Source organism: Falco biarmicus, chromosome W, assembly GCF_023638135.1.
Source record: "Falco biarmicus isolate bFalBia1 chromosome W, bFalBia1.pri, whole genome shotgun sequence".
In the NCBI taxonomy this organism is placed as follows: Eukaryota; Metazoa; Chordata; class Aves; order Falconiformes; family Falconidae; genus Falco; species Falco biarmicus.
The window spans coordinates 4,066,440-4,093,724 of record NC_079310.1 but is presented as its reverse complement, the minus strand read 5'-3'; the positions used below and the strand labels follow the sequence as shown (position 1 = coordinate 4,093,724).

At 43.6% G+C, this 27,285-nt stretch overlaps 1 long non-coding RNA gene across 1 annotated transcript; it reads left to right on the top strand.

The window, feature by feature from the left end:
* The first annotated feature begins 4,779 nt into the window (after positions 1-4,779).
* Positions 4,780-26,199, top strand: LOC130142158 (uncharacterized). The gene is made up of 2 exons (XR_008819310.1): positions 4,780-5,093; positions 23,612-26,199. It is a non-coding gene; the product is annotated as an uncharacterized LOC130142158 (long non-coding RNA).
* The last annotated feature ends 1,086 nt before the right edge of the window (positions 26,200-27,285 follow it).

Sequence of the window (27,285 nt, the reverse complement as noted above, 5' to 3'; positions counted from 1 at the left end):
AAACTGGAAGCTTCTGTATGAATGCAACTAATACATCATTTACAGTTTACCATGAAGATATGAAGAGCTTTACCTTCTTTTATGCCCTTAGTATGCTTCCAATCATCACTCTGTGGTGACGCAGGTTGAGGCGGACTGAAAAGAAACACTATGTCTGCGTGGCTGGGTTCAGACAAAACGGCCTTTATTGTTTATACAAATATATACTCTTAGACAGTACATGTGTCAGACTCTGATAGGTTTTTGTGTCCTTCTTCTTGCTTGCTATTTGCTGTTGCTGTAGGTGCCCGTATGCTGCGGTTCTAAGTTCGGGTTCTTCACATCCTGTTTACATACCTGACAATTTGTGGCTGTCTTAAAGGTACACGGCTAAGTCTCTGAAGTCAACTAACTTGTCTGCAGACCCCAACACTGTTCACGCTGTTTCCTTATCTTCTAGAGGTTAGATCACATTCCTTTGTTTCTGTTTCATCCAGGTTTCTTCTCATACTCCCTCAAAGTTATTTTCCTCTTTGCTGTAGGATCACAGCTGCACATAGTCAAAGCAAAGTCATAGCTGTACATTGTCACTGTCAAACAACCCACTGTCTCCATCCTCTATAGTTGCTGACAGTGGAGTTGACCCTAAATAATAAGTCCAGCCGGTCTGGTTTTATGCACTGTAAATGCAAATAAGTTTATGCAATGTCAGTTAAGAAACCATAGCCAAATCTTGCTTCTCCTTGGGGCAGTTTCAGCCACAGAGGTTCACAGCAGCACAGGGTGCTCTCCACTGCTCAGTCAAGGTGTTTTCCTTGAGCCACAAAGCGAAGACATGGAAGTTTGGAACCAATACCTCCAATAGCATACCTATAATAGATAACCATGTCTGAAATAACTGCTTTTATAAATCTCAAAGTCATTGGCCACCCTCTCACCATCCAGGATCACACATGGGACTTACACAGGGCTAACAGGGTGCTGTTCCCTGCCCTATCAACAACTTCCTGCATGTTCTTGTACATGCCACACAGGTCAGTGTTTTTAAGGAATACTACACTTCTGGGTGTCCCACTTGTCATACTCAAGACCTCATTTTCAGGAGAGCTGAGAATCTAATTCTTCCATTCCCTTCAGTCTAATTTAGGGATGTTGGCTTATGCATTTACATAATTCCGCATCTTCTCAAAATTCCCCAAATGCTGTGTATTAGGAACACCACGGTGATCCTCTCTTTTATTCTTGCCTACTCTAAAGTCCACAAGCCCTTATATCACGTGTGCAGAAATACCCAGATGGCTCCCAGAGACATCAGGCCCATGCACAACTATTTCAATACTTCTGGTTTTTAGGCTCCAACCCTTGGTTGCAGGAACAGGGAGATCTGATCTGGCTCTGCAGAGTCAGCTCACACTTAGGGTTTATTAGCTCAGGCTTCAGAAGTCGCATAGATCTGTACAGAGTCTATACAGCTCTAGCGTGGATAAACCAGAGTCCAGATGAATCACCCTTGGGTAACTAGATGGGAATCAGTTGATCAGGAAGGGTTGCTGTTCCCTCATTGTTGAAAGAGCTCCTGCTGTCTGGATTCCCTCACAGACCACTGGGATTGTCCAGGGATCTCAGCTACCACCTCACAGCTCTGAACCATCACATCAGTCCCTCTTTTTTTCCTTCTGCATTCCTTGGTCAGTTATGGCTTTCTGGCATGTGTTTTGGACTGAGGAAGCAGGCTGCTTGTTCTCAGTCACTTCTGGGCCACCTATGCTAACTCTCTTTCCCCACCCTAAAAATCAAATACATTGGGACTGACCTAAACTTGTTATGAAAAAGGTTTTATCTGCCAGGTCAGCTTCTGCTTTTAAATTAAACACTTTGAAACTCCAGTAGTAGATGAGATCCAGGAATGAATCTGACTGAGCCCTTCATCCTGTGAGAGGATGCCCATGCAGAGCCCAAAGGCAGACAGTGAGGTGTCATAGACACAGATCCACGCGCGCTGCTGCTCCCAGAGTAGGGGTAGGGCCACAAAGATTAGCAGTGACCTCACTTCATTGTCTGAACTGAGAGAAGACCAAACAGTAAAACAAAAAGGAAAGTGATAAAAGCTATAGGTAATTATAATTTAAAGCATTTTTTTAAAACTTTTTAAAAACAGGGATTTCAACCTGTCAATTCAGCATCCCTTAAAGGTTCTCTGACAGACTGGGGACATCTCAAGTGCATTAAAACCTGCCCTGGAAGAGAAGTGTCACACACTGTAACAGTGACAAAATGGCACGACATAATGATGTCCAAAGACCTTTGTAGTTTCCCAGGGATGCAACACTACAGTGACACAATGTGGGGTGCTGCAGCTTTGGGACATGCTGCTTTGCCTTGAGTAGGGTGGCAATGCATAGAAGTGCCACAGAACATGCAGGGTGTCACTGGCAGGGTGATGACACCTCAGTGCAGGGGCAACGTGATGTAACCACAAGGCAAGCAGTACCAAGGAGGGGCTGTGCTGAACCCTTATGTCCCACCCAGCCCTGCAGGGTTACAGCTCTGCGGGGCATCCTGGAAGGAAACGAGCTGGGCTATGCATGGTGATGTAAAGTGTGGTAGTGCTGGGAATAGCGATGCCATTTTGGGTGACACTGTGGCACCCACTCAGAGCAGGGGCTGAGGGTGGCAGAGCCAGAGCGGGGCCACAGAGCGACGCTACCTCTATCGCCCCACAGCTCGAGGCACCGCAGTGATGCCATTCGGGGGTGACGTCACCAAGGTGCTATCACACAGGAGTGTGGAGCCGCCCTGCTACTGTAGAAGAATGGCTGCAGAAGCGTGGCCATGGAATCCCTGAGGGTCTGCACAATCCAGGCCTGGAATTAGAATTGTGCTGAAGTTATTGCGCTGAAGTTAACAAGAAAGTGGCCTTGATCTATTCTTGAATCCTAAGACCAAGTAACTTTATTGTAATAACAGGCCGTGGCTGTAACCAGCTGCAGCTGTTAGGGAGGACATGTGCAAGGCCAAGGGACATAGAGAACGGAATGTAGATAGAGGTGTTATCGATTTGTTAATAAGTTAAGATTGATTGACTTTATTGGATTGATTATTTGATTTTATAGAATTATTTTATAGAATAGAAATATAGAAGGATAAAAATATATTTTGAGGAAACTTTACAGCAGTTGCTTTACAGCAGTAATTAAATATATGTATACAAACTTTGGGATCCACAGTCAGTTGCGGATATGGAACTGGACGGGCTGTTTCCCACATATCAACCCTTAGTCTAGTGCAATGCTGAGTGCCTGGTCACCTCCTACTAAACACCTCTATGTCTCAAGCACTCGGTAATTTGCAAATCAGGTAAAAGATGTGTTAGGCTGCAAGGAAAAATTCTCGCTCCAGAAAAGGCATCAGGAAGTAAAAGTTAATGGAGTATCTGCTTTGTTTTGTTGTCACTTCAACAGGTTTTCCTTTTCAAGCAAGAAACACGGAATTCAGTTAAACATGGCTTATTACGTCTGATATTCTGCAAACATGGATTCCTGACCTGTGTTATCGATTTGTTAATAAGTTAAGATTGATTGACTTTATTTGATTGATTATTTTATTTTATAGAATTATTTTATAGAATAGAAATATAGAAGGATAAAAACATATTTTGAGGAAACTTATAATTGCTCAGTAAAAGCTGCTATGAGACCCTCTGTACATCCTGTACCAAGGCCAGAAGAATGGGCTGGAATCATTGTTGAAACTTAGGTAATAATTTAGGGTTTGAAAGGTTTCTTTGTATCTGACCAGTCTTCTGATGTAGAAAGTGTATTGAGATGTCAGAATATGAGATTAATGGAAATTGGGAAGAGTCGACTGGAACAGCTTGTAGTTGCCTGCCAAGAAACCGTGAACTTTAGTAAAAGGTAATTCCGGCAGGGGGAGATCGCGACCACCGACTCACATACCACCTACCCAAATCGTACCCCAGACCCATTTCTAGACCTTTCTAACCTTTACTGCGCAGAATCGGATATAGGAGGAGAGTATGTTAATGATTTACTGGAAATATTATGATTATGCATGAATATTTAATGAATATGAATGAGTATGTTCTATATATGGTGTCTGATTTTGAGACTTGGTGTGCGTTGATCGTGAGAGGACTCGCTCACGCACCCGGCCGTTAATAAAGAAGTGTCTGCTTATCTACATCACATTGGTGTCGATAAGTTCTTCATTCCGAGATTTCGGTAACAGAAGGAGTAACAAACCACAAGGCTAAAACATAGCTAACGCAAATAGCTGCATGGACAGAATGCTTGTTCCAATCATGATAAATAGTGGTGTGTGAGCAGCGCGTGCTTCGGGGCTAATAACTAATTATATGTTTGCTTTGGGAACATGCTTGTGCATTGAGGCTATATAAGAAATGTTTAGAAGCCAATAAAATTGAGCAAGATGCATAACTCATATTGAGTAGTCTCTTGACTCCGGCGGACCCCTCTCCCAACATGCTACGATGTCCGCTTGGGACAAACCCTTACCTGCTGGTGCCTGGTGCCTGTCGCCCACTTTGGCTGACATGGCGGCTTCCGCAGCAGCTCCCCGCCACCAGTCGCTCCTGACAACTTCGCACCCTCCCAGCCAACCACTGTCCGGAAGTTGATAGCGGCAACCACGGGAACGCGCCGGAAGCGGTGTGCGGTTAATTCGGCCGCAGAACGCCGACGGCGCTGGCTTTTCCTTTCCTCCCACTTCCCACCTCCTACCGAAGTGTCCCAGCTCCCCCCGAGGGAGGGAATGGTACGTCCTGGTAGCAGTAGGGCGAGTGCCGCGGGGGACCGAGCATCTGGCCTTTGGTATTATTGCCAGAGGCCTCACCCTCTTCATGAATATGAAAACATAGGGCGGAGCGACCGGGCCCGGAAGTGGCGCGGCTGAGTCACTTCGGCGGCGAGGATGAGGTAGAACTTGTGGTAGGTGGTGTCGTCGTTGTCGTCTTTCGGCGCTTGAGGAGTTTCACTGCGTTTGCTCTTCTTTCTTCCTGCCTTGCCTCCACCATCATGATGGAGGAGATAGACCGGTTCCAGGTGCCTGCCGTTCAAGCCGAGATGCAGCTGCTGGTGAGGGGCGGGTGGGGTTGCGCACGTTCCCGGGAGTCGCCGCCTTGCCAAGGGGCTGAAGGACGGTGGCGGTGCTGTGGGGGGGCCTTCGCGCCGCGATTGTTATGTAACGGCCATCCCGGGGCTGTCCCTACCGGCGGCTTCCGTGTTATCTCGGGGCGCCCGTGGTTCCGGCTTTCTGCTTGGCTCTTCCGTTCTGCTCTTCTCCTTCGGCATCTCCCTGTTGGTAGCAATGGCAGGAGCCGTGCGCGGGGAGGGCGGGGGCAGCGGCAGCCGGACGGTAGTGGCTCTGCTCCTGCCTCGGTTGAAACGTCGCTTCTCCAAACATGTCGGCATCCTGGAGCGCCTTGGCCTGGCTGGCGCATTGGGCGGGTGTTTCCCGCCGCCTTAGGGGGTGGGGAGCGGTGATATGACTGAGGAGTCTGTCCGGGGAAGGACGGGCAGCCAGAACAGCTGGAGGCGCAGAGGACTGGTGGGATTTTAGTTGACTCTTACAATATACGTGAGATCTGGGGGAAGAATTAGGCCGCGTTTGTGCGCAGTCCGGCCTGAGAGGTGCTCCCCAGGGATGGGATGCATGCGCGGGATGGGTGTGAAATGCGTGTCTGGTCTAAGTTGTGGTATAAAGCTGCCGAATGCTTTTTGTGGCTGATTTTATAGCCATTGCTCTTAATGCAAAGCTGCTATTAGATACTCGTGTGGAAAATCCAGGTGTTATGCAAAGAAACATCTCTGCCAAATTACCGTTTTGCTCACATAAAATTCTTAATGTAAAACTACAATCTGTGATGGGTTGTATTTTGGGTTTTTTTCCCCCCATGCCAGGGTATGTGTTTTTCAGGATGTTTTTTTCATTTTGTAGACACAATTATGCTCAGTTAACTTGCTTTGAAGAAGTTGACATGATGATTACACTACCTACCATATGGGGCCCTGGGGAATCTTGCCGCAAAAGGAAGTATACAGGCTTGTGGGACTTTGTGGCTGCATAAATGGGCAGGTAGAGCAGTTCTGGGCTCTTAGTAGCTTCTGAAATGACACTTATGAAGAAAGGCCAACTGACTGGCAGCCATGGGAGATACTAGATCATCACCAGGTAGTTCAAGACTTCTTGTGAGCGTGTAGCTGCTTTGCTTTGATGCTACAGTCTTGCTTGTGTGTGGTGTGCCCCAGCTGCATTCTGCAGAACACTTGAATGTGTTTATCCGTTTATGTTTCTCAGCTGGGGAAAGGTTCCCTTGTGTGTTCCTCTCCATTTACTCCGGTCTGCCTCACTCTCTGCTTGAAGGTGCATTGTTATGTGTAACCTGGAACCTGTTGAAACAGTTCACTTTGGCATTAAAGTGAAAGCTGGATAATGGGCTGACTCACTCAAGATGTTGATTCCCTTTGGCACCTGGAGTAAGCGAATTCCATCTCAGCATCTGATTGCGTGAGACAGTGATATGAATATTTGGAAAAGTGGAAAGAACCATAATGAAATACTTGTACGGATCCTTTTGACAGCAGGTGACAATAGGTTATTGACAGGTTCATGTTAGCACTTGAAGATACTACTGAGATTTATAGTATATTAAACTGTACATTATTTAGAGTTGATGTACCAATCCTTGGTTTCTCGTTGCAGCTAGTGTTTGCAAAAAGTTGAGAACAAGATAATTGTCTTATGAATGGAAAGACTCTCCTATGAAGGTCTATAAACTCAAATTACCCCTCAGTGGCAAGAAACCCACTTTTCTTATGGTGGGAGCGTTGAAAAACTGTGAAAATATTTTTAGTTTAGAGGTGGTTGTTTTGGTTTTTTTAACTTCCAACCTTTGTGGTGGGGAAGAAAACTGTCCATAAAAGCTCATGTAGACTTGTTGCATGCCCTACTTGTGTGGTTTTTGTCAAGCAGAGGCAGCAGATGTGATAAGGTTGGCCCTCTTTATTCATGTTTCGGGCAGCAGACACTGTAGTGAGATTAGCAAGTTTGGAAAAGCTGTTGGCAGACAAAAAAAAAAAAAAATACACATAAGTATTTTTTAGAAACCCCATGATAGTAGTAGAGTGATACTTTAAAGTCAGTCACAGAGAAAAACCCTCAAAGACTTGAAGTTTTAGAAGGCAGGCATTCTTTATTACAGTGCTGGGAGCATGCAGTACACCAAGCTACTCAAGGGTACACATTATATACAGTAGAGTACTTGCATATTCATAGTACGTTACATATTCAGTTACGTACAGGTTTGGTTACAAGTTTCTCACTTCTAATGCAAACTAGTGCGCTCGCTATTGGAGTTTTTTACCAACTACCCATGCTCCCCAAGCAAAGGTTTGCCCTCTTGTGGGGTGGGTGTGGGTATCGAGTTGGAGGTCACAATCTCCCACTATCGCAAGTACCTTTGTCTTCTTTCTGCATAATTTACATGATGGGTATTCTTATCATTATCTGCTCTTTGTTTCTCAAGGTCGAGTCCCTTGATTAGAAGTCCTTTCATTCATCAGTTTTGACGACTTGAGGTGGTAGGTACTTGAGAAGGTGTCTCATCTAATGACTTGAGAGGGTGGGTCAGCTTGACCCAAACTTTGTGCACAGCTTTGTTTAATGCCAGCAACCTCCCCTTAACAGGATACTTTGACATAAATGTACATACAGTGGCATCAAGAGGAGTGGAATTGGCATGTGCATGCACATTTGCAGGGCTGTGGAGTGACCAGAACCCAAAGAGGTTGTCTGGTCCAGCCCTGCTGTCGCAGGGTAGGATGGTATATTATGCAGCTGTGATAGTGAGTTTAGGAAGTAGGTTTCCTTCCCTTTTTCACCAGCCAAGAATTAGGAAATTTTCACGAAGGGATTTAACACTTGCATTTAAAGAATACTCTGAACCTTTGCTTTGGTGTGTTTTGGTTTTTTTTTTGTTTTTGTTTTTTTTTTTTTACTAATGGAGTTCACAGTGAAATGTGTATGTGAGGGGCTGTTGCTATGACTGGATGTGTGGGATTCTTCTGCGTACCTGGAAATGCTGGCATTTGGCTCATAAGTGGGACAGAAAAAGTCTGGTATAACGCTTCCCGTGGCTTTGTCTGCTTTGTAACTCTTGGCCTGTATCTTGCAAGTAGGGACTGGATGCTTGCAAGAATCCTTGCAGTACAGAAGCCAGCTGGGGTTTATCATAGTACTTTGCTTGGGTAACACAATTTTGCCCAATATTGCTGCTTTGTTCTATTACAGTTACCATTTGTTGTCCCCCCCATCCAACGCTTTTAAGTGTAGAATAATCTTAGCATCTTGGGACTTCCCCCCCCCAGTATGAAAAGCTTTCAGTTCCACTTGGTCTCAGACAGGTGGGTCATCCAATGTTGAAGGCCAAAGGAGTCTGGCAATGTTTTCCCCATCCAAAGATCTGAGGTGGAAGTCTGTTTTCCAGGTGTAACCTGAGAGCTGTTGTGAACTGCCTCTAAAGCTATCAAACTGTTTTGAAACATGATCCCCTGCTGAAAGCAAATAAAGTCCCTTGCCTGTTCTGAAGTGCATACACTATAAGAAATGCTTTTTCATCCTGTTTAGGCTGGAGGGTGTCCTAGGAGAGCACAATTTCCTCTGAGCCTGGCTAGTATCCGGGGGCAGTGTGAGAAGGGCCCTGAAGTGAAGTTTGTGAAGCTAGGCTTTTCTTGAAACTCTTGAAAACTTTGTGTTCTTGACCAGCATGCACACTTTTGAATGTCCTGTTCATCTGCATAGATAACACTTTATCTTAGCTTCTGATGTCTTCATGCTGAAATTTAGGATAACTGCTGGAGATCTGCCTAAAACCATCTGACAGACAGGTCTGCTGATCTGCTACTGTTCAAAATTAAGATGGGTATGGTTGTTAAATGCTGAAGGGAAACCTTTCTCAGAAAGTAGCCTGAAGCCTTTCTGAGCCCCTCAGCCTCCAATCCTGCCACACAGCCATTGATCAGCTGTCTGAAATCCTCCTGAGCCTGTCTCTAGCATACATCAAGTACTGGTTAGTGTTTGATGGCAAACTGACAGGTGATGGTGTTGGATCACATGTTGCTCCTATACAGTGATGCAGGCAGTTTCTGTTCTTAGCACAAAAATGGAAGTAGAATAAAAGTGCTCTTGCCCACATGGCACCAGTATGACTTTTCCTAAGAAAAAGCACCTGTTAAAGTGCAGCAGCTTCTCAGAAGTTTGTGGCAAAGCTCCTCCGACTTTGGCTTGCTTTCTGAAAGTGGCAGGTGTAATGCAGTATTTTAGTTTTCCAATTCTATGCTCATGTGAAAAGTGGGAGCTTTTTCTGGAGAAATTGGGTCGATGGTTCTTATATCTCATTCTGAAGCATTGTGGCCAGGCTGGTTCCTTGCAGATGTTTGCCAGGCTGTGGGACCTTGGGTTGGTAGCTCTAGTTGTGATGACTATAGCTGACCTAAGGATTTTGCTTAGCCACATCCTGCAGTGAGGTTGTTGGTTTTCTAGCTGAGATGCCAAATCTGTGCTGCTACTGGAGGTGTAAATTTTCCAAAAACTTGGAAGGTACAGAAGATACATTTCTATATAGCTTTTTTTCTTGAACATTAGGAAAGAAAAAACACAAAAGAAAAAACTAAACTAACTATTAGATGCTTAGTTTTTAAAAAATGAACTATCTTTAGTCAGTGGACAGTATGAGCATTGAACACGCTTATAAAATCTGTGTTCTTTATTTTTGGAAAATATTGACTGTCTCATCCTAGGAAAGTTGTGCTATGTGTCAAGATCTTTCTTTTTGTCTGATGCATCCCTGAAATGGGGAAAAACATGAAAACAGAAAAGCAAGAGTAACTAAGAAGCAAAAAGAAAGGTTATACCTGTAGGGCTTAGAAAGGGTGTGTTAATATAACATTAGGTCCCTAGTGTAGATACACAAGAAACTCATCTTTCTAGAAGGAAAAAGCTTCTAAAATGAAAACGTCATTCCTATGTATATTCATTGTAATGTAACCCAGGGGTTACACAGCTATATGTTTTGTAAATGCCTACAGTACATGAGACTTGTAAAGTTGCAGTACTATGGGTTCTGAAATTAAACTGATTCAGATAGTACTGCTTTTAGTTATACAGCCTGTTTTGATGTGCTGCTGTGTCGTTTATAGCAGTAGCCTAAAAATGACCCCCTTGCATACTTCAGTTCTGTCATTTGGGTTGTTTTGTTGCTCCCCTGCCCTGTATCAGGCCTTAGGTGCAGAGGTATAGGATCATTTTTATTATCCCCCCAGGCCAGGGAGAAACTCCAGCAGAGATTCCAGCACGGGCTCCTGGACAGCTGTGGTGAGGGATGCGGCTGCTGTTGCTAGAGGATGACTTATCAGGACACAGGAGCATGTTCTGGCTGGCACTGTCTCTGCAGGCATGCTGTTTCTTCTTCGCTTCTTGGCACAAAATCTTATATGTAGTTGTTCTGTCAGTATTTCTTGAGTGAAGAAAGGTGTTTAAGAAGGGGCACTGAACTTTATAAAGAATTAAATGTGCAGTCTCCTCTTGGGATTCTTCCATAACTCCCGGGAGCTTGATATATTAATATCTACTCAGACACCAACTTCTGCTACAGGAAATAGCCATATATTCTCTTTGCCAGTTGATAGTGGCAGGTCTGTAAGAAGTCAGATGAGGAGTGAAATGCTAGGGTGAGAGAGGAGAACAATGCATACTGTTCAATTCTGAAAGCTTTCATTCAAGGAAACCCCTCAACTTACCCCTGGGGAATGTAAGGCATATACAGCCTCTCTGGAGTTGCATCTTCCTTGCTGTGAAATTGAAGACTGAACCTGATAAGGAAAGGAGGGGACTCCATCATTGGTTTGATCTGTGGGGCAGGAGACTAAGATGGGAGCTGGCTAATGGCAGGACTGGAAGTCAGTAAGTCATGATGGTGTACCTGTTTTTTCCAGACATTTTAAGGTCTTGGCTGGAGTAGTTGTCTTTTTGCTTCTATGCAGATCAGTTATCTGTCACTTTCCACAGACTCTGTAGAAATGCATCTCCACTTCCCCTCACTTGCATATACCATGCATCTTTGGTGAAGTCTTGTGCCATTTTGAATATAAGGTCTCTGAGGTTATTCTGTGTCTGTCGCTATAAAATTGACATTGTAGCGCTGCAACCACTTGCAACTAGTAAAGCTGTCAGTTCCAGCTCTAACCCTGTGTATTCTCCCTGACTGTTAATCTTCTCTCTGAGGCTTAAAGTGTAATCTTGTACAATGGATTGGTGTCTGTTTTGGAATATGTAAGCAAGCATTTGCTTCTCTGCTTTGAAGATAGCAAGTTGGAGCAAACGAAATTCTAGATGGAAATTTTCTTCAGTTCTGAAGAGTACCTGCTTTTGGACATACCTGCCATGGATTCACAGGATAACAAGGTTTATCGCTTCTCTGGGAAGAAATGTTCTCTTTGATATGTACCGAGTATACTGGCTATATCCAAACTGCTTTTACTAAGTGAGTTGCAAGGCCCTCTTAGTTGGGGATTAAGAAAAGTTTGTTATTTTTACTAGTAAAGCTGAAGGGAGGGAATGTCTGTTTCATTCATTAAGATTGCTGCAGGCATTGGAAGAGCTTTTGAGCTGGGATGAGATGGCCTGCTTTGGTGGTGGCCTTTCCTGTTTCTTGCTTTCAAACAGATCTCTTATGGTTGGCCAGCAGTAGATCTATTTTTACCTGGTGGACTGAGTATCTTTAGCTTCCTTAAATGCAATTATTTTTGTATCTTCATTGCTTCTTCATTTCGTTCCTTGTCACATCCCACCTACAGGAAGGGGAGAGTGACTCAGTCCGCACCAAGGGGATTTGCGAATCTAAGGTGAGATAACACTCAAGGTCCACACGTAAGCATCAACATTAATGAAACAAACACTCAGTAAATGTTGACCCTTTCACAATTATATCCAATCAAACTATGCGGCTTTATGAGAAGTTGAGGTAGGCCTTTATATTACTTAACAACTTTAAGAGAAGAAGGGGAGGGTGGGGGGGAGAGGGATCCAGGACTGGTGATCCAGCGTCAGACCTGCCAACATGGGTGTTCAGTGAAGAGAACACCCCAGAGGCTTGCACGTGCCCCTATTTATTTGCACCAGTCCCTGGACTTCTGGAACTTTCTCTCTCCCCAGTTCCAGGAGTGGTTGAGACAGCAGTCAGTCAAGGGAAGTGACACCAGCTGTCGTGTGTCCTGCCTGTCATCCCATCCCGTGTTTTCCCCCCTCCCCCCGACTGCCTGTTGCTACCTCTGGAGCCTTCTTTCTGGATGTTGCCTGGACTCACAGTACAGTCATTTGGGTCTTGTCCCTTACACCACCTCGTGGCTCAAACGCTCCAAGGCCCTCTTGAACAGTGGTGATCTGAACATATCCTATTGAAGGCGAGAGAGTAAACAGCTAGTCGGGCACCTTATTGCAGCTTTACTAAAGCCTCCACTAATCAATACCCCAAGTTTAAGTTTGAGCAAACTTGAGATCCATGAGGTAGGGTTCCAGTCCACCTTCCATTCATTCTGTAACATTGATTGGAACCCGTCTCCCATCTTGGCTGTGACTTCCTGCATCTTTTGATGTGTTTTCTTGATTGTGGTTGTGGCATTGTGTATGGTAACGCAGCATTCTCCAGCTGTATGCTTCAGCACTCTGCACACACCTTGTTCTTTGGCTAATGGCATGTCCAGAGCTAGACGATTCTGCAAGGCCATCTTTGATGCCTGTTGAACCTGCAAATTTAATTCTCAAAAAGCATGTGCAGTCCGCTTAGTGTGTACCTGCCAGGTCAAATTTTCCAACACAAGCTGGTGCCTTCATAGAAGCACACCTGGGGTGAAACTGGCCTTGAATGCAAGGGTTGCTTTAATTCCCCAGGTGTAACAACTGGGTGCTCAGACCCTCTTATCCACTTGGGTGCAGCCTGAGGCGTTTGAACATCCTGTTTCTTCAGGTTATATTTGGGGTCAATAAAGTAAAATGTTTTAGAGGGGCGTGTTGTTGGAATACCAATGGTACATCATAAACCTGCCATTTTGTGCACATGCAGGTGCAAGTAAATCTTCCCATCTGAATGCGCCTGGAAAGTACCCTGAGAGGCTGGATATTTAACAGTGAAGCATGTTAATGGGTCATGTCTGGTTTCCCTTTCCCATGTAAAGCTCCACTTTCTTTTGTGGGTAAGCGTAACTCCACATTTTTAACATGGTTTCTTGATTGGTAATTTTTCCATAACGCTATGGGATCTCTAGGTTTAAATAATGGTATTGGAAAACCATAACAAGTACACATATCCCAAATAAAGTTTTGTGACTCTGGGATATACCGTGTTTCTATTGGGTCCTATGGTTACAATTTGCAACTAATCGTTCATGAACAATTCATTAGGGGAATATTCTCTATGGGATTGGGGATCTATTTCCTGTGCATCAACTATGTTATCTGGATTGGACAAAAAATGTTTAAGGGGCAAAGCACGTTCACAATGAGAACAATCATGGTGGATATAGTTACCCCATTTGCTAAGACTTTGAATACACCAACCCGGGGATAAGGGGACTCTATATTCGTGGTGTAGGGGTTCATTGTGAGGTGGGGGGCCCCCCACCAATGTACCGGATTACAGGGGATCTTCATTTCAGGGGAACGCCGTGTCATATTCAGTACATGTTGACAGGGGGTCCACCCTTTCCAGGGACACCATGTCCGATTTCTTTGGGCTGTGAGGGTCTGACTTGTAGTTCCCAAACACGGGTGTTTCATCCAACAGGTAGTATTCCACATGTCTCTCCAAGTAGAGTTAACCAGAAATGAATAGACCACCAGAGAGGGTGCATACCAAGGTGTTCTCTTGGAATAGGAATAAGGCAACTCATCACAAACGTTTTCCTTTCCTGTGTGTATTCCAAATGCACTTTTGGTTTAATATTTCTAGCTTTGAATTTAGAATTTATGAGAAATGTAGCCAAATGATAGTGAACTTAAAGCCCGCTGATGCGGATGTAGGGAGGTCCACACAAAGACCTTGGTCTGGTCAATTCCATATTTGGCTAAAACCAGTAATCAGTTCCCATGCCAAGTAGAGTTGGTTATTCATATTCCCAGTTGACTGACACAAGATTATACATTCACAAAGTAAGAATAAAAACTTCCCGCACCATCTTTCCCTAGTAAAGTAAGACTTGATAAAATCAGACAAATGCAAAAGTGACCCACTCAACAACTGAGAACATGTCTCACACGGTGGGCTTCTGACAACCTGAAAGTATGTGTACAATGATTAGAAGGATGGGACAATCCATCGGGTGTGAATTTGGTGATCCTTCCCATGTGCATTGGTGGCCACCCAATTATAAAGGTTGAGCGTTTTTTTGTTTGTTTGGTGGTGGTTTTTTTTTTAAGGTTAGGGGCACTGCTCCCACTGTCAGCAGGTCCACCAGAAAAGTTTGTCCTGGATAATGGAGCAGGTTTGCCAGGGTCCTTGGCCTCCTTTTTCCTGGGGAGTATGGATGGAGGCTTGGGACAGAACGCAGTCAGTCGTGGGCATCCGTTAATTTCCCAGTGGCTAGTGACTTTATATACTGCATCTGACACCTGCTGTGCCCACTGTTTTGCCAATTGACTGGATACCAAGCAAAAATGAATTCCAAATGAAATCTAGGAATAAATGCAGATTATTATATTACAGTATAATAAAGGAAAAAATAGCATGCGATATGATGAAAGGAAACAGTACTAGTTATTATGCACAATATGATAAAAGAGCAATAGGAGTGAAGCATCAAATCATTACTGCAAAGCGTTACAGAGACTAAGAAAAGGATACATCACCAATTACCACCTTAACATCATCCAGGCCCACGCTTTGGGTGGGAAGTTCCATTGCAGCCAGCGTCATGAGTCTCTTGGTACCTGGGAAATTCCTACATGGTGCGTCTACCTGTAGGTGAGGCTTCTGGCCCAGTCCCAGAGCTTACCCGTCTTTATACTCGGTGAAAAAGAAAAATAGTTTACACACCTAGTGTAAACTTTTAAGTTTAGGCTAAGTGCAAGCATGCACTATCTCATGATTCGTAAGGTTCGCACATGCCAGGGATGTTGGCCAGGCGCCTGAGCGTGGTGGAGTCACTGTCATGACATAGCTGCACACAATATTAATTGGATGTTCCTGCTCATATCTTGCTTGTTCGGGGGGCTCAAGACAAACACCACCTGCTCATTAAAGTTGTCCTTGAGCTTCCTGAGCTCCCTGTCCAAGTTAAGCGATCCCTAACTAAAGACAAAAACTTTTTCATAGGCAGTAATCAATTTAATATTTTTTTTCACCACGTTCGGTCCTTTGATTACTGCTCATGAAAAACATATGATAAAGGTATCATCGTAGGATCTTGCGTTAGCTTACGAATTTTATACCATAAATGACAATTCCACAATGTAATTCTTAAGAATGTAATAGAAATCAAAATTACAATTGTAGGATGAAGTAAAATGTTTAACACTTTAGTCGTGGAAGGTGAATATCCAGTAAATATATCCCACCAAGGATGGGCAGGTTCATGCTCTAATGCCCAAAATCAACTAGCTGTTGCCCACTATCATGGTTTGTATTTGACTGTCAATCAAGATTTTATTTCTTATAGCCAAATGTTTCTTCATGTGTTCAGTTTCCTTCCAAAATTTGCTTTAAGGGTTCCAAAGAGATACTCAAATTACTTTGGGGTAAGATATCAGGATGCCAGTACAAAGTTACTGGCTGCTCTTTATATGGGATAAAAGTGAGGTTTCTCCCTTTCCAATATAAATGACTCACGTTTTCTAAAGATCCTGAAAAGGGGGTGGTCAAATTATACATCTGAGTTGTGTTTTGGTCAGAGGTCACTACACAAACGTGTTGTGGCCCTATTTCAATAAACGTAGAAAAAGGTGGATGGTAGTATTGACCATCAGCATAAATGTACTGAGTGTTCTAGAAGACAAGGCTCAGATAATTGAGAGTTTTGACTGCATGCTACCCCATTCATAGTGCAAGAACACAAGTTCAAATTGTGTGTTTTATTTCTAGCATCTAGATATGTACCCTCAAAATGGAGTAGCCAGTATTCAGGAATAAATGGAGGATTTTCCCCAAAGATAATGGGTAAAACTACAAATTTACACATTAATTGGGAGGGTCGGCTTACATTAAAGCATGTTATTTTCCCTGCACAGTAATAGTGTGTTATAATGTTTTGGGTGACAACAGAATCCAATGTGTTGCAGGAATCCATGGTTTAAATACGATCCTCCAAATTAATTAATTGTTACCCATTAAATCATTCAGGGCCTTATTTTGCTGCATGATTATATATCACTTTTGCAAAGTACATTCAGCCCAATTTACAAACTGATTCGTGTTCTGGGTTACCTGCAATCTGTTGGCTTGTGACAACGACCAATTATAAGAATTCAGTATAATATTTTAATGTGAGCTTTTGAGGTTGGAACACAGTAGCGTGCTTGTAAGTTGATCAGTTGGGATATATCCTGTCCTCCCATCTTTAACTTATTTTGTAATCGTTCTGTGTCTATACTATTTACAAATCCTATACCAGCACCTGTGCTACCCAATAGAGTGTCCCACCAAGCTCTCTTCCTCCAACATAATAGTAAATGTGGGAAAGATATTAAAATTAATAACATTCTTCTGATACTGTTGTGCAACTGAAACACAGGTGGCTGGTACTCTATTTAATTGGTTAGTATTACCAACAGGGTGATTCTGAAAAACAGTTATATAGTCAGCCCAGATTGATCTGTTTTGCATCACAGTAGCATTAATACCAAATAACGTATTGAGCATAGCTAAGGTTATGGTACCACTACTGCTAAAATTATACATATTAGTAGTATCGTTAACACAGCAATTATTATCTATTTCTACGTTACGCATGCAAGGAGTAGAAACATTACAGCATTTGCTAGCAAAAGTACTATCATTTGGCAATATCACTGTGTCTCGGTCCATTTGCTATTGCATGAAGAGACATCCATTCCTTCCAAAGGCTCTCTCTTCACAAGGTCACTCCTGGTGAAAATGTCAGATTAACCATCTGACAAGGGTTATTCACACTGCAGGTATAGTTGCCTTGTGTTCGTAAGTGTGTACTATTTCTCCACCACCAGCTTGCGGTCATTGTATTAATCTTTCTTAGATAGCTTCCTGGGGTAATGGCATCATCCAAATCGACCAAAAGACACAGGATGAGATTTGCGCTCCAAACCAGGTAGTTTTGTAAAAGACAAGGCTAAAAGGTTGTGATATCATTCTTGGAGATAACATCTGCTAGCAGGGACATATTCCCATTTCTCTTGTCTTGACTTTAAGTGTTATCTTTCCCAGTAGCAATGACTTCAGCTGGCTCCAGAGGGCCATTGTGCCTCTGCACCCATATTTTAGCTCCATTATTAAAAGTATTAGTAGATCCAAATCCTTTATCACCCCTTACAGTTGTTAATTGTCGAGCTTGTCCTTTAATTACCTTGGCCTTTATTAGTGGTAGGATTAAGATTTGAGCAACTCTGTCTTGGGGTTGAATCAATAGGTCTTGTGTGCCATTGTTCAATAATATAACTTTATTTTCTCCCTGATAATCAGAATCAGTAATTCCTCCTAATATCTGTATGCCCTTTATAACATGACTGGATCTGGGAGCTACGAATCGAAAATGTTCAGGAGGGTTCTGTATTCCAATTCCTGTATCAATAATACAAATATCTCGGGCATTCAATTGATATTGTTGTAGTGCATATAGGTCCAAACCTGCTGCATCTGGAGTAGCTCAGTATGGGGCCCCATCTCTAATTTCCCAATAAGTGATGGTATCAGTAATAGTTAAAGGTTTAATTTGCAAATTAGGCATAGTCATTCTCATCAATGGAGTCTGCTTCACCAATGGGGCGATTGTTAAGTATTTGCAGGGCTTCTAAGAGGTGCTCCTTCCACTGATTTCACTGACCACCTCCCAATTTCCTCAGCTGTTCTTTGAGGAGCCCGTTCATCCTCTATCAGTCCTGCAGTCTGAGGGTAATATGGTATATGAAATATCAATTGTATATTATAAGTTTTGGCAAACTGCTGTATTAACTTATTTCTAAAATGTGACCCATTAGCACTTTGAATTTGCATAGGGACACCATAGTATAAAATAATTAATTCTATCGCTCAAATCATGTTCTGCTGTGTAGCTTGCTTGCAGGGATGTGCTACTAAATACCCAGAATATGTATCTACAACCATACATATATATATATATATTGGCACCCCCTATTCTGTGGCAATGGTCCAATATAGTTGATCTGCCAACCCTGTCCTGGTAATTTTCCCCGATTTAATTGCCCGTGCACAATATGGGGCACAGATCTTCGTTGCATGTGTTGAAAAATGGGGCAATGGACTATAATAGTTTTGATTAAGTTTAGATGAACCTCGATCTTGGGCACACCTGTAAGTGGCTTTTTCTCGAAGATGTCTGCATTTTTGATGAGCCCATTTTGCCAGACCCATCTGATATTCCTGTTGAGGGTCTTCCACATCAATTTGAGAGATTTTGGCTTGGCCATCTGCTCATTAAAGTTGTCCTTGAGCTTCCTGAGCTCCCTGCCCAAGTTAAGCGATCCCTAATTAAAGACAAAAACTTTTTCGTAAGCAGTAATCAATTTAATAATTTTTCACCATACCCATCCAGTTTTGTGAGGCTTCAGAGTCTGCTTCAAGAGCCCATTGGTGCATTCAGCAATGCCATTCACCTTGGGGTAGTATGGGGTGTGAAAGATCCACTGGATCCCTTCTCCCCATGCCCACTCTTGAACCACCTTGGCGGTAAAGTGGCTTCTATTATCCAATTGGAGTGATTGGTGTTCGGCTAAACAGCTGAACCATAACTTCAAACCTCTTTACAATACTGTCTCCCGTCACTCGTCGTACTGCTTCTGCTTGGGTTAACCCTGATACCACTTCAGCTCCTACTAGTACATTTTGCTTTCCTTCAGAGATTCGAAATGGGCAAATATAATCCACCTGCCAAGTATCCAACAACCCTTTATTATCCCTTAAGTGCAGAGGTTGGTCCTTAAGAGGGTTGCATTCTCCTAATGGAGTGCAGAATAGGCTGCATGTGGAGAGAATGGTGTTATAGAACTCCCTGGTTACAGACCACCCTGTGCTAACTGCGTCCCCAAACAGATCTTCACTTCCTGAATGGCCTTGTTTTACGTACAACCCACTTTCCCCCCTTACCTTCCACGGCCATTCCTGCTAAGCAGGTCAAGGAATCCACCTGATTATTCAAAAGGTGAGTTGGGTGATCCACTGCCTGGTGTGCAGCAACCCATCCTACTAGAAAGGACTTCTGTTTAGCAACTTTTAGGATTTCTTCCCATTTTCCTCGTTGCCACACTGGTACCCAATTGACCTCCCGTTGGTTTTGTTCCCAAAATGGGAGCCATTCGGTACATCCCTTGAACACAGCATATGAATCCGTGTAAATAACACTGGTTCTTTAGTTTCAGCCTTTCTGATAACCATGCTCTATACAGCTACCAATTCTCCCACCTGAGCACTTCCCTCTCCTTCTGTCACAATTCAGTCCCCTGAATCAACATGTAGGGCTACTGCTCGGTATTTCCATACCTTTCCCTCTCTCCTAGAAGATGCGTCAGTGAACCATATGTTTTTGAGGTGGGGTTCAAATGGAGGGGCAGGTTTTATATAAGAGGGAGGAGGTCCCTGATCTGGTTGATTGTCAGGCAGTTCTTGTATTTAGAGTATTTTGGGTGTTCCCTCCTCTGACACGTATGGCAGTAATGATCTAATTGCGCATACCACTTTCTTAATGTTTCTCACTGTGCAATCCCCACAGGGGGTGGGGTTCTGGCCAATACCAGTTTCGAGACCTTAAAAGGTCCTCATAGAATGATTGGTTGTTGCCATATGATTTTTTCAGCTTCCTGTAGAGCTAGACTAACCACAGAGAGACCCTTCTCCCAAACTGAATCTTTGAAGCTGTGCGAATAAAACCCAACAGGGCAAGTCAGACCTTCAGGTCCATGTTGCCATATCTGTATGGATAATCCATAAATCGCAAAGCTCCATTCAATATAAAGTGGATCTGTCAGGTGTATTTGCCCTAAGGCCTGATATACCCCAGCTTCAAAGTTTAACAACTTTAAGGCTTCTTCATGGATGAGGGTCCAGTCCCAGGTGGTCCTTTTGTGTGTTAAATCATAAAGGGGGCAGGCTATGATGGAGAAATCTGGGATGTGTTTTCTCCAAAATACCAGCAGGCCTAGGGTATGTTGTAGCTCCTTTATATTTTCAGGCATTGTTACTTGCTCAGGGGTAGTCAAGGTTTTGGTGGGAATACACATTCCTCTACCAGATACCCAGGAACTTTACCTCAGAAGATGGGAGTTGTACCTTTTCTGCTGGAATTTGGAGCCCTAAATTTTCTAGGTGAGTAATTATCTCTGTTTGGGTTTGTCCCACTGCTGTGACATTGGAGCCACCAACCAATATAGCGTCGATATATTGATATACTCTGACTCCTTCCTCGGGAGTAACCCGGGCAAGCTCTTGTGCCAGCACATAGTGAGTAATGGTTGGTGAGTGGTGATATCCCTGGGGGAGACATGTAAAAGTGAATTGCACACCTTCCCATGTAAAGGCAAAGCAATCTCTGCTTCCTGTAAAGGGATCATAAAAAACATAACTTTCATGTCAGCAGTTGCTAAAATCTGGTGGGTTTGCTCCTGTATGGTCACAATCAGTTCTGCTATGTTAGGTAGTGCAGCTGTCAAGGGGCCCGTATTGGCATTTAGATGCCGATAGTCAATTGTCAGTTGCCATTTTCCATTGGGTTTACAGACTGGCCACACTGGGGAGTGAGTTGGGATAATTATCCCTTGTTCTTGCAGTTCAGTTATTATGGGAGTGATTCCCTCCCTTGCCCCTGATGGTAGGGTACAGGCTTTTACATTAACGATTTTGGAAGGAGGAAGTGCAGGTGCCGGTTGTAAAAGCCTTATAGAAACCATGGGGAGTCTGAATTTCCACTCCCTTCCTTTTGCGTCTACCCATGCTCTTCCATTCAATAAATCAAGTCCCAAAATGTTCATAGGCAAAATACCCAGTATCATCGTGACCTCAATTGGAGTTGCATCTCCTAGTAGCCAGCACTTGACTCAAGCAGTTCGCTGCAGCTTAGAGTTTCCAAAAACATATGTGACCCAAATTTGTTTTATCTGCCCAAAGTGCTAACATTTGAGCACCTGTATCTACTAGAAATGTAACTGGGGTTTTAAAGGGACCAAGGGGGAAAGTAATCAACAAGTCTCCCTTATTATTTTCTGTGAGCCTTCTTAAACAGACCCACTGGCTGTCTTCTGGCTCACTTATTGGGGACGGGACGTCCAGTTTCACATCTGAAGATCTATCAAATCCTTTTCAGGGACAGTAGGTGCCTTGGAGGCAATTACCATCATGTTGTCAGAATGGGGTTCCGTCCTTGTACTCTCGAGTGGGCTGTTCAATTTTGGGGGGCACCTTCTTTTTGTCTTTTCACGCTCAAATGAGCTTTTCTAAGGCCACAGTAGGCATACCATCCATTAAATCCCAGGGAACCCCCTTTTCAATTCCCTCAGCCCACAATAGGTTTCTCTTTGCCCCTGAGGTCCGGGGGGTGGTATTGATTTTCCTGCTGTTCCACTCTTCACACAGCAGTTTTTTATTTTGTAGCTCCCCCTGTGATCCCCATCCTCCTACCATAGTTTATTAACTCTTGGGCTATTTCTCCCCCAAGTCATGGGCCCTCCTCCTCATGCCTGTCTCCCTCCTTGTGGGGCTAATGCATCCCGCAAACAGTCTTGTAGTTGTACTGCATATAGTTTCAAAGAATCAGGCAGACCCCAAATCAGGGGAGTCATTCTATCAGGGTTAACAATTAATAGCATCAGGGAAGGCTGTTGAGGGGCTAAACGCCTATCATGCATTTATTGAAGACAAGCGGCCTTCTGCAAACTTTTGGTCAAGTGGTTTATAGTTGGGGTCTCAATACATACTGGATCCCCCCTTTTCAAGGGGTCCAGACCCCCTGCCCAATAGGCAGCTTGTTGAGTTAACGACCATGGCTCTCTTGGGTCATCAGTAGTTAGGAAAACTCCTGGTCTCCAGTATCCCTGGGCCTCGTCTTCTGACAGCAGAACTCAGTCGCCACCGGTCAGTGATACTCTCCATACATACTCCGTCTCAGTTTCTTGAGATAACCTGGTGTATTTTCTTGGATTTTTGACATTTTGGCCACCGAGTACGGCACTGTCCAGATAGTAATTTGCAGGGCTCTCCCACCTTGGCCGTTATTAGTGTTCTCTGTCTTAATTACTGGCCTCATCACCACTTCCTCATTCTCAAGGTAAAATATTTCTTGGTCAATTTCCAACTCCTTAGTCAGGTACAAGGGTCTTAGGCCCTGTTTCTCAGCCAGCTGTGCCAAGCTTGTAAATTTTGGCACGCTATCCGGAACAGAATTAAGATCTGTCTGATCAGGAGATTCTTGTCCCTCTTCCTCTAATTCAGACTGTAAAAGTTTTTCTCGATCCAACACATCTGACAGAGCTGCGTGGAGTCACTGATTGGTATTACATTCAGCAGTTATTTGGCTCTGCAGGGTTTTTATTTCTTCTTGCAAGGATTCAACCATTTCATCATTAGTTTACTTAATCAGGTCCCTCTCCTTCTGGGCCACCACTAGTGCTGCTCCCAACACAGCACACACCATGGCTTTTCCTTTTCCTGGTCATGCCTTTTGTTCCTTCATAAGCATTGTAATTCTAGCCACTACAACTTTCAGATTGTGCCAACTAATATGGGCCCATGCCATTCCTGGTGGGGAAGGGCATGCCTTATATTCCTTCAACTTTTCAATAACAGGGGAGCAGTCAAGCACTGGCATTTCCCAGGCAGCCATGGCTTGCCACTGCTCAAACCTCTCCCAGCTTATCACTGAGAGGTTACTTCCCAGCTTTCCCCACCCACACTCACCAGGTGGAGCATTGGTATCCCTTAGGACCTTCCAACGCTGAGGGGATCCTGTCTGCGATGCCAATTTATATGTCACATCCTGTGGATAACTGGCTAGCTGAAAAGGGTCACATAGACATAGTCCAGCTGGCTGGACAAAAATGCGCATCGCTCTCAGCTTATCTGAAGTAAAGCAAAATACACTGTCTTTGGCTGTCCTTGTTACACAGTAACAGGAAGATTTTGGTGGGAAAAGAATGTTGCAGGTGGGAACAGATAACTACAGAAGAGAAACTAGGGGCGGGCTTGGTATTTAGGCAACTAACCAATAATGAGCTTAACTTTTGTAATATGTATGAGCTAATTATAACAAGGCATAAAAGGTGACTGTAAGAGACAATAAACGAAGTCTGCTGATCACTCATATTGAGCGACTGTGTCTTCCCTCCGTCGCAACAAATGGCGCCCGAACAGGGACCCTAGAGAGGGCTGAACCTGCGAGCCACGGTTCGACGGAGATTCGGGTACCGGTCCTGAAAGCAGCGCAGGAGGCGGAAGGGCACAGTCCCCGCGCCCGGGAGCACCTACAGAGGGTCCCGCCGGCCACGCGTCGCAGAAGTCTCGCAAAGGCTGCAACAGCGCTGACGAAGGTATGGAGGGACAAGCGACGTACGATTCGCTCATATGCTTTTTAGAAAAGCGGAGCGTTCAGGACATAGATTGTAAAAAGGAATTACCCGGGTTATTAGCGAATGGGATAGCATCTGGGACCCCCGCGGCAGCGGCGAGCGGCGGCGTGCGGCCCGGCAGGCCCCTTCCCGGCCGCGGTTTCTCTCCAAGGCGGCACCCCACCCCCCCCCCCCCCCCTCCGATCGGCGCCATGGCGATGCAAGCGGCCAAGCGAGCTGACATCTGGCTGCCCCCAGAGGTCAATCGGGTCCTTTATATTCGGAACCTGCCGTATGAAATCACAGCGGAGGAAATGTATGATATGTTTGGGAAATACGGACCTAGTCGACAAATCAGAGTTGGAAACACTCCTGAAACAAGAGGAACAGCCTAAGCTTCTCAAGGAAAAATACGGACTTGATTACAAACCCACAAAAAAAAAAAAAAAAAAAAAAGAAGTGCTTCAGATGTCACCTACAAGAAATGGGTTTCTGCCTTGAACTGGCAAACATCTCTGTGCTTAAAGAGAAGCCTTTTTGCCTTGATGGAGATAATTTATTCTGTATTCTGTATTTATGCTGAATTCTGAATGTGGAAATTGGTTGGGACTAGGAGGCTGGCTTAAAGGCATTTTGCAAACGGGATTATTATTTTTGATCATTATTGTAATAATAGTTTCTTGATCAAAACCAGCCAAAATTATTTGTAAGCATTAGGCATATCTGAAGAGAATGCCTTTATTTGAATCAGCAGTTAAGGTGTAGTTTAGTCTGATGCTGTGGTTTTATCTGCTTCTGGTGAATTTTTGAAGTGATGAAATCAGAGATACTAAGAGTTATGAGGTAATAAGGTAATAATCTAAGTAAGCGTGCTGTCTTTTATATCTACAAGTGCAATATGCTTTTATATAGCAGAGAGAAACTTTAACAATAATGTTGCTTGAGCGAGATGTGCATGTGACAACTTGGGAAAAGGGATATCACAACTGGAGTGCAACAGTGTTTCTATGTCTGGCAGAGTGAAATCTTTCAAGACCTGAGTTTAGACAGTCTAAAATAGTTAGTATTCAGAAAACCCATCTTAAGCCTCTTTTTGCTTACATAGTGTTATGGAAGTCAACTGCTATTGTAGAGAATTATTGATTTTTTAATACATATTAACAAATACTACTATTTTAACTTGAGGCAGTTGAGTGAGAAATACTCACGTGTAGCATTTGAGGGAATGTCAGCATAAATCGCACTTACAGTAAGACTGCATTTTTAATTACTGTACTCGTTAAGATTCAATGATGCCATAAGGCTAAGGCCTTTTATCACAGATTGGTTCTGAACTAAAAGGTGTGTGCACATGTAGATATGCACATTTGTGTTATTTTCCTTAATTGGCTACAAAATAATATAATTAGGTTGGGGACTAGATCTTGGGAATTTGTCTATTATACTTCTGTTTGTTAAGGAACGTGCATAACATACAGCACCCATGTAGGCTTGGCTTGTGGCACAGTTGTCAAATTTAGCATAGACATTCAGACAGATAAGCAACGTACTCTTCTTGTGTGTATCACCTACAAGCCATTATGGCTTAGTGTGTAAATCTGTATGTAACTATTGAAAAATCCACTTATGAATGTATATAGCTTAGAACTAATTTTCCCCCTTTGTTAATTCTTTGATATCAATGAGGTATTCTTCAGAAATTGTATGGACTGGTTGGTTGCATAAGGGCAGTTATTTGGACAGAAAATTGTCAATGGTCAGGGATTTTCCACTAAAATATTTGCAAATATTCCTAGTCAAACATCAGTTTGGTTTCTTTTTGGGTTTTGAGCTTGCATTAGTCCATGTTCAGAACTTTAAAATTACCTTTGAATTTTTTTAACTTTTTATATCACTGGAACAGAAAGAGCATCTAAATTAAAGCTTCAAGCTAACTTTATTTTTCAAGTATTTCTGGAATTATACTTCTGAACTGAGATTTTATAAGTTGGCTGTGTATCTTCCTGTGTTAAAACGCTGTTATTGAAAATGGTCAACCAAGCCTGTGTCGCCCAAAATAAAAACGGGGGAATTGTGGACAACTGGCTAGCTGAAAAGGGTCACATAGACATAGTCCAGCTGGCTGGACAAAAATGCACATCGCTCTCAGCTTATCTGAAGTAAAGCAAAATACACTGTCTTTGGCTGTCCTTGTTACACAGTAACAGGAAGATTTTGGTGGGAAAAGAATGTTGCAGGTGGGAACAGATAACTACAGAAGAGAAACAAGGGGCGGGCTTGGTATTAGGCAACTAACCAATAATGAGCTTAACTTTTGTAATATGTATGAGCTAATTATAAGAAGGCATAAAAGGTGACTGTAAGAGACAATAAACGAAGTCTGCTGATCACTCATATTGAGCGACTGTGTCTTCCCTCCGTCGCAACAACATCCCACCTATGGGAAGGGGAGAGTGACTCAGATTCACAGATCCCCTTGGTGCAGACTAAGGCGAGATAACACTCCAGGTCCACAAATAAGCATCAACTTTAATGGAACAAACACTCAGTAAACGTTGACTCTTTCACAATTATATCCAATCAAACTATGCGGCTTTATGAGAAGTTGAGGTAGGTCTTTCTATTACTTAACAACTTTAAGAGAAGAAGGGGAGGGTGGAGGGATCACCAGTCCTGGATCCAGCATCAGACCTGCCAACATGGGTGTTCAGTGAAGAGAACACCCCAGAGGCTTGCACGTGCCCCTATTTATTTGCACCAGTCCCTGGACTTCTGGAACTTTCTCTCTCCCCAGTTCCAGGAGTGGTTGAGACAGCAGTCAGTCAAGGGAAGTGACACCAGCTGTTGTGTGTCGTCGTCATTCCCCCCATGACTGCCTGTTGCTACCTCTGGAACCTTCTCTCTGGTTGTTGCCTGGACTCACAGTACAGTCACTTGGGTATCATCCCTTACACTCCTATACACAGTTGTCTAAGATAACTTGAGATTTTTCATGTTTCTGCGTGTACCTCTGTGGTGGTATTCTCAGGCTTAAAGGTACTGCGACTTCCTTTTTTCCCCTCAAAGAAAGTGCTGCAGTCCTCACAGAAGAATGCACTGGTAGTGCATTGCAGTATTTAAAAGGACTTGTTGGTTAGACCTATGTTTGTAAAATTGGAAGAGATTCATTTATGCTTCCCTAAGCTCCTTTGCTAGTATTGCTTAAATCATGTCCCCTGACAGTGAACTGTGTTGGTTTGACTCTGGCTGATGTACCAGTCTTACACCAGGCTTTGTAGTGATGGGACCAGGGAAGCAGATGAGACTTGCCATGTTTTGAGCCAAGCTAGTTCTAGGAAAGCAACTTCTTGGAGCATGTCATAGCATGCGGTTCTAGTATCTGTTACAGATGAGGAGGTAAGGGGATTCAAATCCACTCTTGCTCAGCCTTCCAGTTCTGCTGAAGTGCTAGCTGAGTTCCTGACTGAAATGATTATTGCT